The 6,000-nt window shown below is 37.8% G+C and overlaps 1 protein-coding gene across 1 annotated transcript in view; it reads right to left on the bottom strand.

The window, feature by feature from the left end:
* Positions 1–6,000, bottom strand: part of THSD7B (thrombospondin type 1 domain containing 7B) — a 773,362-nt gene that overhangs the window by 203,966 nt on the left and 563,396 nt on the right. The gene's annotated exons all lie outside the window — the stretch shown is intronic.

Genomic DNA, 6,000 nt, shown 5'->3' with positions numbered 1-6,000 from the left:
TGTGGTATGCGGGCCTCTCACTGTCGTGGCCTCTCCCGTTGCGGAGCACAGGCTCCGGACGCGCAGGCTCAGCGGCCATGGCTCACGGGCCCAGCAATTCCGCGGCACATGGGATCCTCCCGGACCGGGGCACGAACCCGTATCCCCTGCATCGGCAGGCGGACTCTCAACCACTGCGCCACCAGGGAAGCCCCATTCTTTTTTTTTTTATATTCTTTTCATTATGGTTTATCTCAGGAGATTGGATACAGTTTCCTGTGCTATACAGTAGGACCTTGTTGTTTATCCATTCTGAATGTAATAGTTTTCATCTACCAACTGTAAACTCCCTGTACGTCCCTCTCCCCCACCTCTTGGCAACCACAAGTCTGATCTCTATGTGTGCGAGTCTGTTGCTGTATTGTAGATAGGTTAATTTGTGCCATATTTTAGATTCCACATATAAGTCATACCATATGGTATTTGTCTTTCTCTGTCTGAGCTACTTCACTTAGTATGAAAATCTCTAGTTGCATCCATGTTGCTGCAAATGGCATTATTTCATTCTTTTTTATGGTTGAGTTGTATTCTATTGTATATATGTACCACATCTTCTTTATCCATTCATCTGTTAATGGACATTTAGGTTGTTTCCATGTCTTGGCTATTGTAAATAGTGCAGCAATGAACATTGGGGTGCACGTATATTTTCGAAGTATGGATTTCTCCATATATATGCCCAGGAGTAGGATTGCTGGATCATACGGTAGTTCTATGTTTAGTTTTCTGAGGAACCTCCATACTGTTTTCCATAGTGACTGCACCAACTTACATTCCCACCAACAGTGTAGGAGGGTTCCCTTTTCTCCACACCTTCTCTAGCATTTGTTACTTGTAGACTTTTTAATGATGGTCATTCTGACCAGTGTGAAGTGGTACCTCATTATAGTTTTGATTTGCATTTCTCTAATCATTAGTGATGTTGAGCATATTTTTATGTGCCTACTGGCCATCTGTATGGCTTCTTTGGATATCACAAAGAAAGATCTTGATTTTCACTTCTGTGTAGTGTGACTTAGAGGTAGGAGGAGGACAAAGAGTGGACCACAGAGTAGGAAGAGCAGGATATTATCGAAAGAAAAAAGAGGAATAGTGAAAGATTGTATATGAGATATTGGACTGGAATCAAGAGGTGTGGGTTGAAATACAGATGCAGATGTTCTGACTTTACCAGCTCTTGCTTCTGTCCTCAGCCCACTTCTTGCTACAGTCTTTCTCTGGATGATTAACTGTCACCTCCACCGATCACTACCAAACATGTATTTCTAATTCCCATCTCTTTACTGATTTCTATGCCACCTACTGATCCACTCTAATTGGGTGCCCAAATAGCCCCAAATTCAACAGGTCTAAAACTGAGGCCACCAGTTTCCTCCTAAAACATTCTAATTCTCTTATATTCCTCACCTTAATTAACTGCAACATATCTGACTCCTGTATGCTGGTGTATATGCGTGTATAATCTCTTCCCTTTGAGTTTGCGCAAGACCTGTGAATATGATAGGATGTCAGCCCCATGATTAGGTTATGGTATGTGGCAAAGGGGAAGGGAATGCACAGATACTATTAACATACCAAATCATTGATTGTGAGTTAATTAAAAGGGAGATGACCCTGGCTGGGCCTGAATTAATCAGGTAAAACCCTTAAAAGAGTGACTGGGCCCTTTTTGTGGAGAAGGAAACTCTCCTGCTGGCCTTGAAGAAGCAAACAGCCATGCCAGAAAATGCGTATGGTGTGGCCACAGGGTAGGGGACTGCAAGCAGCCTCTAGGGCCTGAGGGCAGCCCTTGGCTGTTAGCTAGTAAGAAAACAGGGGTCTCAGCCTTATAGGTGCATGAAGAGGAATTCTGCCAACAATTCCAAGGGAGATCGGAAGAGGAGCTTTCCCCAGTCACACCTCTGCTGAGACTTGACTCTTGGTCCACATCCTGGTTATAGCCTGGTGATACTCTTAAGCAGAGAATTTAGAGAGGTCATGGCTGTACTCTTGACTCATGGAAACAGTGAGATAATAAATGTTTTGAATGGCTAGGTCGACAGTAATTTGTTATGCAGCAATTTAAAACTAGCAAATTATCCAAAATAAAAAAAATCTCACAGTTATCTTAGACCAGCCTTCATCATTTTACACATATATTAATAGGTGTAATAAGCTCTTATGCTGAAGCATCACAACTATGTCCCCTACTCTATCATTCTTTTGTTCATCCCTGGTTCAAGATCATACTCTTTCTGGCCCACTAGTCTCCCTTTCTCCTAATCATTCTCTTTTGGTATTGGTTTGTCATTCTGAGGAAAAAGTTACTTTTCTAAAATACGTAATAATTTACACTATCCCTTTTAAACCCTTTGCTGATTCTCCATTGCCTTGAAAATAAAGTGACAACCACTTTGCAAAAACTGTAAGATTCTTTATAAGAGGCTCTAAACAAGGGTTTTCAACTTTAGCTGTAAAATATGTTCCCATTGCTCAGGATATACTATGGACTAATTCAACCAAATCTCAGAGGATGGGACCTAGGCAATGGTAGTTTTCAAAGATCCCCAGAGAATTCTAATGTGTAATCAAGTCCAAGAACCACCTCCCTAACTTGTTTTCCTCCTGCCCTTCCCCCTCCTATATCTTGAAATCTTTGCATATAGACTACTTCATCTTCTGCAATAATATTTATGCCTTCCTCATGAAAAACTCTGCCTTTTCTCTATCCAGTTTATCCTTCATTACTACAATTACTCGCTTGCCAGTAAAGTAGACCATCTGGCCCCATTGCCCCTTCTGCCATGCCGGTCTGGCAAAACTTCAGATCTAGATTTGTCCAGCTGTTTTCCTACTCTGTTCTGAATGCTGGACATCAAGTGGAGACTAAGGCACTGCTAATGCCACATACTGCCTGGTGATTCTTCTGAGCTCTCTTCTCACTCCCATTCCACATCACAGCTTTCTCAAACCTTCTCCACCTATCTTCAAACTTTTGACATCTCAACTCTTCTTTGCCAGAAAAAAATAGAGAGAAATGAATAAGAAGAACTCCTTCAATTTCCTATGAATATATCTGTATGAATTTCCATATTCTTCTTCTATCTTCATATCACGATGGAAAAGGCACTCATTTTCTTATAGAAGGCCCATTTTCACCACTTGCTATCTCTCAAAGCTCTCTCACTCTCTCTCGTTTTATAGTTATATTTCTCTTACATTAATAGTAGAATGACTTTACAGTATCTAAATAATACTCATTGACAAGAGACAGTACATCAAACACCTAAGTCATCAGGAAGGAACTTTCTAAGGTTGAAAAAAAAAAAGGTCTATTTGAGATTGCTAAAATTCTCTATTGTTTACCATAGCTACAATTCTACAGTCCTTTCTAAGGACTTTCTAATTCAGTATTAGGTATATAATAAATGCTAACTATAGGATTAAATATAGGCCACAGGCATTACTTAGTTTTACAGAGAAACTGAGTCACAAAATTATTCCATTTGCTACTGAATGAAAACAGCAGGGCTAGTAACTAAGCAGAATTAACTCTCATGGTGTAAATGCTTCAAATATGAAATTTCAGAAGACTTCATATAAATAACTTGTAAATATCTGAGTGCCTATTTAGATCCTATTTTAAAGCAGATTTTGAATCAGATGGCCTTTTAATTTAATGAGATTTTAAATCATTTTCATATATACTTGCATACTGATGGATTTTAATTAGAGAGCCTCTTAGCAATACTGGTTTTCTTTTTATTCCCTATGATAAGACATAAACCCAGAGGCTCTCTATGAAAGTCAAGGTCATAAATTCAGTGAGTATAAAATAATTCTGAAATTCAACAGGTCTAAGCAACAGTGACATTTATTTTTCAGAAAAGTTATTTTCATGCTAGAGTATACCCCAAAGGAAAGCCCATAGTGAGAACCATTAATAACTGCATATTCTTATACCTATCTCATAATGGAAAGGATCAGATCTACACACATACTTAATACTTACAACTGTTGGAAGCAGAGTATGACCAAATGTGACTACCTACAAGGTTAACCTCCCATAAGAGAATTCCAATTCCTGACTATGGAAACTTCACTAATGTTTTAAAAGCTCATTTACATAAAATATACCACAGACTAGCTGAACTGGCAACATTCAGAAATCTAAATCTAGTTGCAATGAAAGAAGCAATTTTCCTACTGAAAATATTTGATGCTATAATTTAGATGCAGAATACACTGCTTGGACCAACATATTACTTAGCCTGGGGATGCTTTCATGTTCTATTTTAGTCATCTGTATGCATATGAAATTCAGTAGGAAGTAGTCATTACAGAATTATCAATAAAGAATGCATCCAACATAGTGACTCTGTAAGCCATATATTGTACATAGTAGGTGTTCAAAAAGGATCTGTTGATATTATAGATGAAGATGAACTGAATAGAATCCATTAATAGAGTCTCTATGTTATAACTGGAGGAATTTATTGAATGACTTACACCCAATAGGGCTGAAGCCCAGGAACCTGGCTTCAGTCTATATAACTAAGCCCCAAATATTGCTCTTTAGGTTGGTCCAATAGACGTAGGTGAAAACACTGCTCTCTTAACACAGTGGTCTCATTGATAAAACCACTTCCCAGGATATTACCTGCGGTGCAATTTTTTTCTCTGGCATTCAAGTACTAACATCTCCCCTGCTCCCCTGTTCCTCCCCCTGCCCCCGTAAGATCTTGTTTTGGAAGATGTGAAAGGAAATATTGATGACATTAAGCCTGAGGAAATAACCTAGGTTAATTTACTTATATTTTCCTACTGTGTAAAGTAATGACAAACATCCTCCTAGACAGTGAATGTTCTATTTACTGACACTTTGCTGAAATAATGAAAACATACTACCAAAAATAAAATCAGGAAAAGATAAAGAAAATGCTGATCACCTCCTTCCTTAGTTCAAAGTGAAGATCTGGGAGAACTTTGTGAGTTAAAATGATATCATGTCTTCATCTGTCAATATTTAAAGATTTATTATTTTAATTTATACATTTTAGTTCTACTATTTATCTAGTAACATGTACTATACTTAAAAGTATCCGATGACTTAAGTCAGAGTGGTTTAAAGTAGATATCCTTTAGGCGAGGTGGGGAAAGCATGGGGGGCAGATGTTTTGATATTGTCACAAGAAAGAATTTGCGAAATTAGACCAATACTTTGCCATTGTTCCCAAGGGAAACACTAACTGTTAAACATTTATTTAAAATCTCAATCCATTAGTGTGTGGCTATGTAGTGCAAACTCAATAAGGTGCCAGCTTGCTTTGGTGAATTTATATTTTGGCCTGGGAATACCGCTTATGAACAGCAGTTACATTCTTTCAAAGATACAGTCTTTCAAAGATGGGTCCAACCTTGTTTAGGCTTCTGTGGAGGCTGAGAGGGGAGAGCTAGAAAGCACCTTAGTTATCATTATCTCTTCCTTTAAAATTTTGAGTTATTAATATTTTTGAAAATACTCCCTACTCATAGAAAAATACTTTTACTACATATATAAGAACGCATCAGCAAAGACTCTCTAATATTAACCATTATAAAATGATGGTTATGGTATTGCAGATAACAAAATACCTTATTTGAGACCCACAACCTAATCAGATACCTGAATACAGCTGAATGAGAAGTTACACAAAGTTCAAATAGTCACATTAAGGAGAAAGTTTTCCTGGATTCCTTAAAACTCAAATATTTCACAGCATAATTATGTATTAAATTGTATTACATCTACCAGAAAAAAATCATCTAAGTGTCAACCGGTCTTCTTAATTAACAATATAATTTACTGGTGAACTTTTAGATGATGAGCTATTCAAAGTCATCAAGGCCAAAAGCTTCATTTTATAGACTGGTCAGAATTAGAAAGGGATCTTGAATCCAGACTTGATGGAGATACACAGCTCACTATCAAGTAGAAAAAAA

Source organism: Physeter macrocephalus, chromosome 2, assembly GCF_002837175.3.
Source record: "Physeter macrocephalus isolate SW-GA chromosome 2, ASM283717v5, whole genome shotgun sequence".
In the NCBI taxonomy this organism is placed as follows: Eukaryota; Metazoa; Chordata; class Mammalia; order Artiodactyla; family Physeteridae; genus Physeter; species Physeter macrocephalus.
The sequence above is the reverse complement of the archived record's forward strand: the minus strand, read 5'-3'. Positions and strand labels throughout refer to the sequence as shown.